The following is a 13349-nucleotide window of genomic DNA, read 5'->3' as shown; positions in this document are numbered from 1 at the left end:
TTGGAAGGCTGAGACAGGAGCACAGGTTGGAGACCAGCCTCAGCATCTTAGTGAGACGCTCAGCAATCTAGTGAGGTCTCATTTCAAAACAAATAATAGTAACAAAAAAAGGTCTGGGGTATAGCTCAGAGGTAGAAATCCCCTGAGTTCAATCCCTAATACTACATAAATAAAAAAAATGAAAATAATATAGTGGACCCTAACTTTCACAGAATTGAAATTCTCAGTTTCAAGAATATATGAGGAACCACGTGTGGCATATGCCTATAATCTCAGTACTGCTGGTTAAGTAACAGTCTCTGCAATACAGCAAGACCTTGTTTTGTTTTGGTTTTTTTTTTGGGTGGTACTGGGGATGGAACCTGGAACCCAGGGCATTCTCCCTCTGAGCTACACCTCCAGCCACATATATATAGATATATATAGATATAGATATATAGATATATAGATAGATATATATAGATATATATATAGATATATAGATATATAGATAGATATATATAGATAGATATATAGATAGATATATGTGAAATGTTCTTTATTTTGAAACAGCGGCCTCACTGAGTTGCAAAGGGCCTCACTAAGTAGCTGAGGCTGTCCTTGATCCACTATCCTCCTGTCTCAGCTTCCCAATGCTGGGATTACAAGTGTGTGCTACCATGCTGGGTTTAAGACCTTGTTTTAATACAAAGAGAGAAAAAGGGCTGGGAGTGTAGCTCAGAGGGAGAATGCCTTTGGGTTCAAACTCTAGAACCAAGAAAGAAAGAAAAAAAAATCTATAGGAAAGACTGAGGGCTCCTGAGCCCTAGTGACATGTGACACTGCAGAGGGGCAAGTATGCCCTGCATGGAGTGGCTGGGCTACGAGGTGAGCTTCCTCCCAGAGCTGAGCCTGGCCAGTGTATGGCAGCTCTCTTTCCATGTGGCTTCCTTCTTTTCTTTAGACTGAAATCCACGTTTGTAAATATACTATTGTGGTATACACAACTTGGAGGATTTGTGAAAAACTCTGAATGTGTCCTAAAAACATCAAGGCTATACTACATGATCCATGCATTTTCTTTTTTTTTTAAGTTATCAATACCAATTTTATTTTTTATTGGTGCACTGTAGTCATACATTTTAATGGGGTAGAGGCATGCATGCACACATCACTCATTTAGCCCTTCTTCAATTCCCACCCCATTCCCTCCCCCTCCCTCCCCCTCATGTTGGCCAAGTGATTGACTTTGATGTTTGTGAATGTACATCATGTACATTTGGGGGTTTCCCTCTTCACCTCTCCCATCACCCTCAGTTGGGTCGCCTTATTTGCTCATCTATGGTTTTTCCTTCTTTGTCTAAAGTTCCTCCTATGGCATTTTCAATATTCATGATAGATACTGATGCTACAATTTTAGGGGAATTGTTTTCAGTTTAACATTAAAAACACCCATATTGTACCAGTATTGGGAATGGCCTAGGAAGATTTGAGAAAGCTCTAATTATTAAGATATTTCAAAAACTGGGTGAGGGGCAAATCTGCCAAAGACTTGGTCTTAGTCAGGAAGCAAACAGCTATTGAAACTTAGATTGACTTAGCTAAAAGTAATTACCAAGTCTATAGGAGAGGGGAGCTAGGAGTTCCTCTTTCTAAAGACAGATCTACATAATCTAGCTAGGATGGAAGGAGGGGATTGACCTTTGTGAAAGACACTAGGTGGGAAAGTACACCTTGGCGGGGGTACCTTACAGGGACGTTTACTAGGTCAGAATTACGTGAACAAGATAGAGGTCATGTGTATAAAAAGTCTGGTCCACATGTTGTATCTTTGGTGAATTCCTTCAAACCACTTCCCCACCCCCGTGCCATTTCTGAATGGCATGGGGCTGTAACTGTCTTCTGTATGTCTATTTTTTTTTTTTTTTTTTTTTTTGCGGGTCTGGGGATGGAACCCAGGGGCATTCCACCTCCAAGCTACACGCCCTGCCCTATTTTTTATTTTTTATTTTGAAACAGGGTCTCACTAAGTTGCAGAGGACCTCACTAAGTAGTAGCTGAGGCTGTCCGCGAACTGCGATCCTCCGGTCTCAGCCTTCCGAATGCTGGGATTACAAGCGTGCACCACCATGCCCGGCTTATTTCTATCTTTTTAATAAACTTCTTTAAATCTTCAGCAAGAGTCTGGGCTAATGTGTATTTATCCTTAGCTCAGGACAAGAACCTGCGGTTTTTCCGTTTTTTTTTTTTTGGTGGGGGGGTGGTTTCGGGGAATTATTCCCAGGGGTCTAACAAAGATCCCTGAGGACAGTTTCCCAAACTGCTGTAACACATATGTAATCCAGCCAAGTGCAGTGCTCTTGTAGTTATTTTCTGAACTCTGTGATATAAAACTTGAAAAACTTGAAAGAGTGAAAAGCTGTCGTGAGGCTTATCTCTCAGCATGCATCTATGGGGCATGAGGCAGAAACGGGGAGATTCATTCATATTCTCAACACATTTTTTAGTATCTACTAAGTGGAAGCATTATTCTAGATGCTGAAGATTCATCAATAAATAGAATAGACACAAAATCTATCTTGCTAATTGTGAGGCTGAGATATGAGGATTACAGGTTTGAAACCAGCTTCATCAACCTAGCAAGACTATTAAAAAAAATGGAAATGGCCTGGGGATATAGTTCCGAGGTGACTCTGGGTTCAATCTTCAATACAAAAAAAACAAAAACAAAAAAAGAATTCTATCTTCCTGAAGGTTAGAGCCTAGCAGGAGGTAAACAGAAACTACAGTAAGTGAATAAAATGTACATATGAGGAAGTGAGAAGGCTATAGAAGTGGGGTGGGAGAAGAGAAGGGATTTCACCCCTGAAGGCTCTAGCTTCCAAGCTGCAAAATCTGTAGAAGGATACAGTATAGAGGCAAAAACACTAGCCTCCCCCAATAATTCAGGTATGGATGGCAGGGTTTGGGGATGGCAGAGATTTGGGAATGGCAAGAAAGTGTTAGGAATCTGGCTTATGCAACTGGGGGACTAGAGCCGCCATGAACTGAGATGAGGCAGGTGAAGGGGAGGACCAGGAGCCCACCTGGAGAGGTAAATCTGACATACAGCACCACAGCCCTTAGATGGACATATAAATGTTGAGGTCAAGAGAAGTCTGGCTGGAAACAGTAAACCTGGGAATCACTAGCATATGGATGCTATTGATACTACTTCCAACTCTTGGCTGGAAAAACTGAAGCAATAAGATGTATTGCTTCAATAGGATGCAGTGTATACAGATGTTACCCACTGATGTCAGCCCTGACTCTAATGAGGACCACGATGTGAGTGCAGACAGAGAAGAGGCCTCAGGTGTAAGTCCCTGGATGTGGAAAATGGCCAGCCGGGGGAGTGGGAGGCAAAGCAGGAGCCGGTGCCCCAGAGGCCAGTGACAGAGTGCTTCAAGGAGTCAGAGTGCCGGGTATGCTGCTGATGGCACAGTGAGACAAAGACTGAGAACTACAGGACTTAACTGAGGACTTCTGGAAGACCTATGGAATGCCTGGGCCAAATGTCCGACTGAACTGGATTCAAGGGAGACCCAGCCGGGAGACACTGTGACTGGCAAGAATGGCCACCAGAGGATGTCAGGGAGCACTGCTACAAAGGGTGTGGTGACCACAGGGAGGCTGTGGAGTGGGAGTGGGAGCCTTGTCCTTGCTACAACAGGAGAAGTAAGAGTGGATATTGACAGGAATGGCCAACAGAGGGGACAAGCTGATGGTGGGCATGATTAGAGAGCTACTGCTGGCAGACACAGAGCACACATCGGCCACCAGAGTGGAGGGCTGCTTAGACTGGGGTGGGGACAGAGCAGTTTACCTCCAGCTGCTGCTAGGGGTAGCATCAGTGGGTAACAACATCTGTACGCACTGTATCCTATTGAAGCAACGCATCTTATTGCTTCGATTTTTCCAGCCAAAGTTGGAAGAAGCATCAGTTGAAAATAAGGTTGAGCTGGGTGTGGTGGCACATGCCTGTAATCCCAGTACTTGGGAATCTGAGACAGAAGGATCATAGGTTCGGGCCAGCCTTGGCTAGAGCAAGAACTTCAGCAACTTAGTGAGACCATCCCTGTTTCAAAATAAAAAAGGGTTGAGGGTGAAGCTCAGAGGTAGAATGCCACTGGGTTCAATCCCCAGGTACCTAAATAAATAACTGATTAAGGTTGAGGGAGCTGGGCAGCTTTAAGTTCCCACTGAGGTTTATAGTTATGAATTAAAATGAAACCAGAAAGCCCAGCCAAGGTCAAGAGCATAGGGGCAGCAGGAGGTAGGTAAGTTTGGATTCAGCTATTGCTGTCCAGTGGCCAAGCAAAGGGAAGAATCAGGATGCACGCAGTGAGGAGCCACGCTGCCCGTCTGGGAAGGGGCACAAGGTCCTGGGTGGGGAGAAAGACAATAAAAAACACTGAGAGGTCAGTGCGTCACAGGCTTTGATGAAGGAGTTAGCTCCAAAGCAGCAGAGCAGAGTGACCTACTTACAAACCATTATACAAATGCTGCAGACAACCTCAAGAATATTTTTTTTGGGGACCAAATCCAACCAAATAATAGGTTAGATAAGCACTTCAAAATATCTTCCACGATAAAACAGATAATCCTTCATCCTTGTGGTGAGGTATATTAGGGGGCAAAAGAAGTTGTCAGTGGGAGGTAAAATTTATGGATTCATTTGGATGGAATTGCCAGAAACATCTGACAGAGATGTCGGATATTTGCCAACATTTCCAATTATCTGCAATTGTGATTTATGTTTTTTAATTTGTTAAATGAATAAGAAAAGAAATTATAGATTTGGAACCTGAACACAAATCAAGCTACCTATCATTAAACTAGGCATAGTTTCATGAAAAATTGTAAATCAACTCTTCAAGAGCATGAGTTTAAATTTGTGATTGATATTTAAGAATATCAATATTTGGAAATATATTTCCAAAATGGGAAGAGGACTATGTAAGTACACCAAACACTCAAGTGGCTGGAAGATGTTTCACTTTTTATATACATTTTCTAGTAGTCACATTGAAAACATAAAAGGAAAGAGGTGAATTTTTAGTAATACTTTATTGAGGCCAATACATTTAAATGTAATATGAGATATTTTATATTTTTTGCTTTGTATCAAGTCCAGTGTACATTTTTTTTTTTTTTTTTTGGTGGTACTGGAGGTGGAACCCAGAGGCTTCCTACCTCCGGGCTATACTCCCAGACCTATTTTATATTTTATTTGGAAACAGTGTCTCACTAAGTTGATGAGAGCCTCACTAAGTAGCTGAGGCTGGCTTTGAACCTGTGCGATCCTCCTGTCTCAGCCTCCCAAGCGCAGGGATTACAAGTGTGCGCCATCATGCTCGGCCAGTGTATAATTTTTTAACTCTTGACATTGTCGGTCATTTCTTTACATAAAATGAGGTTTAGAATCCACATTTTCTTTTTGTCCCATTTGCCACAACAATTGATATCTCGGTTCATATAAGAGCCTTGGATTCTTGATCTAACTCCTCTATCCTCTTTTATCCTAACTTGGGTTCTTGTTCTTTAAACATTTTAAAATTATTTCCAGCCAGGCATGGTGGCGCAAAGTTGTAGTCCCAGTACTTAGAAGGCTGAGACAGGAGGATTCCAGGTTTAAGGCCAGTTTCAGTTACTTAGTGAGGCCCTGTTTCAAAATAAATTAAAAAATAGAACTGGTGGCACACCTTGGTGGTAGAATGCCCATAGGTTCAATCCCCAGTACCGAAAAAAAATTATTTTCCTATTGTATCCATGATCTTGCATTATATGTCTCAAATACATTTTGGCACAAAGACGAATCATCATATTTGGTTGGCCACTGAGTCAAAGTTGAGCTCTGCAGTCTCACCTATGTTTGTCATCTCAATCCAGATCACAAACTTGGTGGGGAGCACTGACAACAAATTGTAACAAGAACAATCAATGCATAAAGATGAAAAGAAAAAGATATGACCAAGTGTTTTAATTTGTAATATTTAAACATGCTGTATATCAGAAAAACAAGCTCTCATTTCATAGGTTTTTCCCCCTTGAATTCTTCTGGAAGATCTTACTTTGCATGCTGTATACATGTATTTTTAACCATTTTCCTGTGATATGTTAATGATATAAGAACAATTAGTTACTTTGCATTTCTTATGTCCCACAAATACTTTAAAATTGTAATAGCTAAAACCTTTCAAATGTCTTTTTCACATAGCAGGGTCATGGTACACAGACAACTTCCTAGTACAGGGGCCGGTAAACTTGTTCTGTAAATATTTTATGCTTTGTGGGCTGTCTCCAGCGATGTAGTACAAATGTAGCCACAGACAACACACAAAGGCATGAGAGCAGCTGGGATCCTAGCAAACCTTATTTACAAAAGGAGGCAGCGGGTCAGATGTGGCCCTTAGGCCCAGTTTGGTGATCTCCGACCTACTGGATGGGATGGAAGTGCAGACCAGAAGAGTGGCAAAACTGGACCTGAGAAGCGAGAGCAACCAGTCCTTTCATTCCACATGACTAAATAGTCATACTGAGCTCTTTCTTGAGGAACCTATAACCATAGCCTAACCGCAAACTGTCCATGTTTATCTTAGAATTGTAGTTTTCCCTTTAAATGTCTAAGCTCAACAAATATAAGCTCTGGAAGTGGACTTGTATCAGGAGGATAATGCAAATACCCAGCCAGCATAAATGCCCACATTTCCTCACTGTGCTTTATAAGATCAAATTTTTATGAATTTTTACTTGGCTTCTATTTTTTTTTTTCTTCTGACAAGCCAACTTTACATATCCTGGGAGATGTTCTCTACAACTGCTGTGGCCTGCAAATGGGAACTTGCTGGAGTCCAACCTTGGAGGCTGGATGAGTTAAGCGCCAGTCCCCTGCCAAAAGTGAAATCAATTTATATCACACATATTCCCACAGTCCCCACGTGAAGGAACTAATTTTTTAACAGACCATTTCATGAATAATGGAGTCCTTTGTGCCACCAAATAAAAACATTTGGAGATTGTGGAAACATCTGTTCTGAGATGTTACTGTCGAACTCTGTTCTTGGAGAGGGAGGAAGCTGCATTGTCTTTCAACAGCTTTGATGATTTCATAAAATGTTTCTGCTGTGAGAGCTGGTCCATCTGCAGGGCCCTGAAACTCCCAGGAACTAATCCAATCCCGGTGACATGCTCACTAACTACAGTTTAAATAAATTTTAGGTAGTATTTAGATGGCAAAGTTGGATGCTGTATTTCATGGGTTACTTTTAAATTTTAGTTTATAATTATTATGTTGAGAATATCCATCTTTTACATGTCCCTCAGTGATTTACCTCATAATGGACAACACATTAAGCACAGCCAAGAGGCCCCCAAACCTTCTGGAATCTAAATTTCTGGAACTCATATGATGCTCAAGGGTGATACTATAATACTTTATCATTTACTTAGAGAAAAAGGCCGCTTGTCAGAAATAAAACATAGAAACAAATTTTGCTAATTAAAAAGAGAAAGTCAAGGCTAGGCATGGTGGCACATGCTTATCATCCCAGAATTTGGGAGGTGGAGACAGGAGTGTCATGGTTTGCGACAGCCTCAGCTACTTGGCAAGGCCCTTTGCAACTCAGTGAGACCCTGTTTCAAAAATACAAAGAGGGCTAGGGGTGTAGCTCGGAGGTATAATGGGTCCCATCCCTGGTACTGCAAAAGAAAAGAAGAAGAAGAAGAAGAAGAAGAAGAAGAAGAAGAAGAAGGAGGAGGAGGAGGAGGAGGAGGAGGAGGAGGAGGAGGAGGAGGAGGAGGAGGAGGAGAAGGAGGAGGGGAAGAAGGGGAAGAAGGGGAAGAAGGGGAAGAAGAGGAAGAAGAGGAAGAAGAGGAAGAGGAAGAGGAAGAGGAAGGAGAAGAAGGAGAAGGAGGAGGAAGAGGAGGAGGAGGAGGAGGAGGAGGAGAAGGGGAAGAAGGGGAAGAAGGGGAAGAAGAGGAAGAAGAGGAAGAGGAAGAGGAAGAGGAAGAAGAAGAAGAAGAAGAAGAAGAAGAAGAAGAAGAAGAAGAAGAAGAAGAAGCGGCGGAGGAGGAGGAGAGGGGGAGGGGGGAGGGGGAGAAAACCAGAGTGCTGGGATGAATATTATCAAATAAGAAGGAGAGTTAGAGATGGTGGAGGTCTGTCAAGCTTGCTACTGGCTGGGAGGTTATGGTCACTGGTCAGTAGGAACCCATTCTGTGCTGCTGGTGAAAAGGAGCTTCCTGTGATTTATGCTCCACTGGTCGTCATCACTGCTGGCACGGGGCATGTTCATGGCAAATCTTTTACAGCCATGGTTTTACTGTTTTCCATTCCTTCAGCACAGTGGTCTACTTTATACATATAAATAATAATAAAAATCTAAATGAAAACTGAGGCCTCTAGCATCCATCTGTGGGTCCAGAACTCAAGGGAACAACATTCTACTGAGGTCTCCCTCATTGCTGGGAAGAGAAAAACACTGCAGAAATCAGCATGAAATGATAAAATAGAAAAAAAGGAAGAGCAATAAGAATGGCAGCAGGACCAAAAGAAAGCAAATAAACAAATCTGGGTAAGAATCTCTACTTACAATAAAGACCTACATCACAAATACCCTTGTGGTTTTATCTTCTGTTGTATGTAGGCTAGGCTACTAGAGTCTCTATAGGCATGGAATGTAAAAGTGGAATTGACAGGTAGAAAACATGCTTATATTATCATGTGTTATCATGAACATCAGAAACAATATTTTGCCTCTTACAATGTTTATGTAAGTGTCCACTCCTACTGACAGTGTATAAGGACTCATTTGGCTAAACCCTTCATCAGCAGTGAATGATATTTAGCTTCCTTAAAGTAATGTAACGCACATGATTTACTTAAACATCTCAAAGTCAATCACTAAGCCAAGCATGGGAAGGAGGGATGGGGTGGGAATGGGGTGGGGATTGGGTGTGGGCTAATTGTATGATGTGTGCATGTATGTCTCCACAAGCCTTTTATCCCATTAAGATGTATGACTACAATGCACCAATAAAAAAAAATAAAAAAGTCAATATAAGCAGGCTATGGTACATGGCTGAGGCAAGTACATGGCTAAGTAGGTGCTCCATTACTTAGAGAAAAATTCTATTTTGAAATAAAAATATATAAAAGAGAAAAGTAATGTAAAGCATTTAAACTATTTAATTAATAAAAAATTCAAATGGTACTAGAGGGTATAGGGTGAAAAGTAAGTCTCCTTCTCAATCAAATCCCTGGATCTTCTCACTGAGGCTGTTAACTATCATTTTCTCACACTTTGTTCAGATATTCTGACAGTCTTTGCCTCTGAAGAACCTGAGTGCTCCACACACTTACAGAAGAATGAATAAATACGTAATAGCTCTTTAATCTCTAACTATCAAGCCTGGGCTTCTCTGCTTGGGCTTTTAGGTCTCTCCGTGATCTGTCTCCACTCAGTTTATGCAAACATATTGCCACCATATGTGCACTAAATACTCATTATCTTCTCTTTACCTTCGCTTATGCTATTTCCTCAGACTGTGAAAAACTATAGATCCTTTCAGTGACACTGTAAGTTCTGTACATAATCAGCTTCCTCTTATTTTACTTCTTCTCTCACCCTCTCAGCTCTTCTGTGTGTCCTCCTCTATAATCTTGGCTTTAAGACCACCAAGCCAGTCAGATCTCTCTTGAATTCCACACTGGTCTAATACCTAATACACATCTCCAATGGTTCTCCCCCAAAGACCTCAAAATTAACATATGCAGAACTAAATTCATCTTTTATTTCTTGAATCAAACAGCTGCCCAAGTCATTTTTTCACCCATCAGGTATCTATTTTAACTTTACTCCCTTTGTATACCAATTACTTCATTTCTATATCTACGTATCTATATATTTCCAACAATATCATATCTTGCTTTGGCCAATTTTCCCAGTTGATTGCCTTGCATCTAGACCTCCACTACAGGGAACCATTTCGCATACCATTGCTTAAATTTGCAATCTAGCCTGACATGGTGGTGCATATTTGTAATCTCAGTACTTGGGAGGCTGAGCTAGGAGGATTTCAAGTTCAAAGGTAGCCTCAGCAACTTAGTGAGGCTTTCACTAATTCAGAAAGATCTGTTTCCAAATAAAAAAAATAAAATAGGGCTGGAAATATAGATGAGCTGGAGGTGTAGGAGGTAGAAATGCCCCTGTGCTCAATTCCCAGCAACAGGAGCACGCACGTATACACACACACACACACACACACACACACACACACACACACACACACTATTAATTCTTACTAATAAATACCACAATCTAGTCATATTTCAAATTAGGATAATTTACATAGATTTATTTATAACGAGGCTATGGATAATGGTGCAGGTGATTGCAGAGGGACCACAGTGAAAACCTGGGGACAGTATTGGAAGAGAAGCTGCCATCACCATTGGCTTAATGAGACACAGGGAAGGAGTAGTTACTAGGAGAAAGTTACGTACACGCTGTGGCTATGAGAAGGGGAGATGCAGCTGGCTCTGGGAAGTCTTTCAGAGAAGGAAGATGACAGAGCACAAAGACCTTTCCCTCACTCTGTTTCTGCCTAGCTACTGCTGGGGTTTCTATTTACTGGGAATCAGATGTCCTGGCAGTCTGTTCATATAGTGCAGGAGGTGAACCGCTACAGCACCATAGGTGGAAGCAGAAGATAGTGGATATGGAGGAAAAGGGGTGCATGAGGATTATGGACAAAACTCCTCCAAGATCTGGCTCTCATTCCTTTCATCATGCTAAGACTCATCTAGAGTCATCTCTAGTAGACTCAGCTTCTTCACATGCTGAACTCACTATCTGGAATACCTCTTTCTATCCCAGCTTTTGCTAATTCATTCATTTTCCAAGTTTAATTCACTTATCATCCTATTTTAAAAAAAGCTTATCCTAGGGCTATAACTGATCACATTCCCTTCAATCATCTCATCATCTTATCTACAATTTTTTTTTTATCTAAGCACATATATTTCACAGTCCTTATTTGTTTACATGTCTATCTTTTTTTGTGTGTGTGGTACTAGGGATGAAACCCAGGGGCATTCTACCTCTGAGCTATATCCCCAGAATATTTTTTATTCTTTATTTTGAAACAGTATCTCACTTAGTTGCAAAGGGCCTAAGTAGCTGAGGCCATTTGTGAACTGCATCCTCCTCTCTCAGCCTCCTAAATTCTGGGATTACAAGCATGCGCCACCACGCCTGGCTACATGTCTTTTTATAAACTAAACATAAAACTCTAAAAAAGTAGGAGATTTCTATTCACCTTTAAGTCTCCGTTCCTTAACATATATTTAAAAAATTCTCCGTTTCCAACTTTGGGAAAGACACACAGTAGATACTTTACTTAGTAAATGATAGCTGAATGAAGGTATGTATTTAAGGATCAGCTTAAGTCCAGAATCATGCATAAAGTATTCACTGACAACTTTAGCCCACACTGGTTTTCATTTATAGCTATTGCCAGCGTTTAATGTTCAGTTATTCTCTATTTGTTCTACCTGCTTTTGAGTAATTTCTTGGACCACAGTGCCCTGACAACAAGAATCAAGTCTTCTGCTTCTCTGAGAGCAGAGTTTACATCCACATTAGAGACTACTTTAATAAATGAGTTCTTTAAAGAGTTGGAGAAGCAAAAAATAAAATTTATATTTTTGGAGCCACAAACTCAAATACTTACAGGACCAGAAAAGTCTTACAGATTAGCAAAACTGATAAAAAGGTAGAGACAGTGACTTTTTAAGTTTTAGTACCTCTGATTCCCAGAGGTGAAAGATCCAGATTTTATGTAAATGCATCTGGTTTCAAATAAAAAATCTCAACTAACCCAAGGACTACTTTGTATTTGGGAAAGAGAGGGCACAGATGTAGTCTGACCAAAAGCTTATCAAGTCACTGATCTATATGATATTAGATTTAAGTGGGTGGATATTGATCAAGAAATGGTCAAGAAATTTAGGTGAGAAGTCAAGTTTCTAGGAACTTTACTCTTTCTGAATTTGAAATCAGGGACCTGAAGTAGAAGACTACTGTTTACAGCTTTTAGCATAATCACTATAAGCAAGCTCACTTAATATCTATGCTGGTAACAGTGTCCTGCTTGGGAACAGCCAAGCAAAAGTATTCAATCTAAAAACATGGTAAAAGGGATGATAGATCTTGCCTATTCTAAGGGCTGGAATGTGTCCAATGCTAGCACAGGCAAAGTATCAGAAGAGAGGATCACAGGCCAAATGACCAGCTTCTTAAGAGACTCTTCTAGATTTGGGAAAACAAAATAGAAAATATAGTGCCCAACCTTCTGGACTAGAGTCATCTCAGGACAGTTCATCACAGCCTGCTCTCTCACACACATCCCCCCATTCGACAATCCAAGGACACGTGGAAGGGAGTACCAGAGATTTTACTGGGAAGGAAATGAGCCTGCAGAGGTTAAAGAATTTGCCTTGGTCAGAGTAAGACAGTAGAAAATCCAAGATTGTAACTCATGTTCTAACCTATGTTGCTTGCAAAAACCTCATCAGAATGGGAAAAACAGGATGAGGTGCTGGCTACGCCATGCCTAAGTTACTTAAAGGATAGCAAAAAGTCAGTAGGAGAAGGGTTATGTACTATCTCTTCAGATTTTCTTATTTAATCCCCAATGTGACTATGGCAATTGGTTAAATGACAAAGTATATCTTCATTTAAGTATGACTGGTTAAATGACAAAATTTATCTTCATTTAAGGTTGACTTAAGCATGGAAGATCAATGGAGTCACTGGGGATTTACCCCATTCTGTGTAATTAGAACCCAGCCACCTTTATATGTAAAGTTTGGCCTTGTGGCTGGCAGCCAGGGCAAAGCAGCTGGTTCTATTAAGGATCAAAAAATCTATATTAAAGAAACATCAAAATTATGATATGTAAAAAGCAACTCAATTTGCGATAAGTCCTAAATGACTTATTTATCTACATAAAAAAACCAAGAACATCAAAATTAAAATTTTTACTTTTATTTGTTGAATTTTAAGTTGCATTACATAAAACACCAGGGGAAAGCAAAGCCAAACAGAAAAATAGGGAACAGGAAAGATAAAATGAGAGGAAAGAAGTAGAAACAAATGGATAAGAATAGGAAATAAGACACAGAAATTGACACAAGACAGATACATTACTAAAAGTCAGACATGGTTTTAACCCAGACAAAGGAAAAGAATGCCACACCAGCGCAGATGGATGAGATATGGATGTGTACTACAGACAGGCTTTAAAGCTACACTGTCATTTTACAG

The 13349-nt window shown here is 40.6% G+C and overlaps 1 protein-coding gene across 2 annotated transcripts in view; it reads right to left on the bottom strand.

Annotated features, from left to right (window-relative positions):
• GAREM1 (GRB2 associated regulator of MAPK1 subtype 1) overlaps window positions 1–13349 on the bottom strand; it is a gene marked incomplete at both ends in the record, with an annotated part of 211800 nt that overhangs the window by 41975 nt on the left and 156476 nt on the right. The gene's annotated exons all lie outside the window — the stretch shown is intronic.

Source organism: Muscardinus avellanarius, assembly GCF_963383645.1.
Source record: "Muscardinus avellanarius genome assembly, chromosome: 17".
NCBI classification, from domain to species: domain Eukaryota; kingdom Metazoa; phylum Chordata; class Mammalia; order Rodentia; family Gliridae; genus Muscardinus; species Muscardinus avellanarius.
The sequence above is the reverse complement of the archived record's forward strand: the minus strand, read 5'-3'. Positions and strand labels throughout refer to the sequence as shown.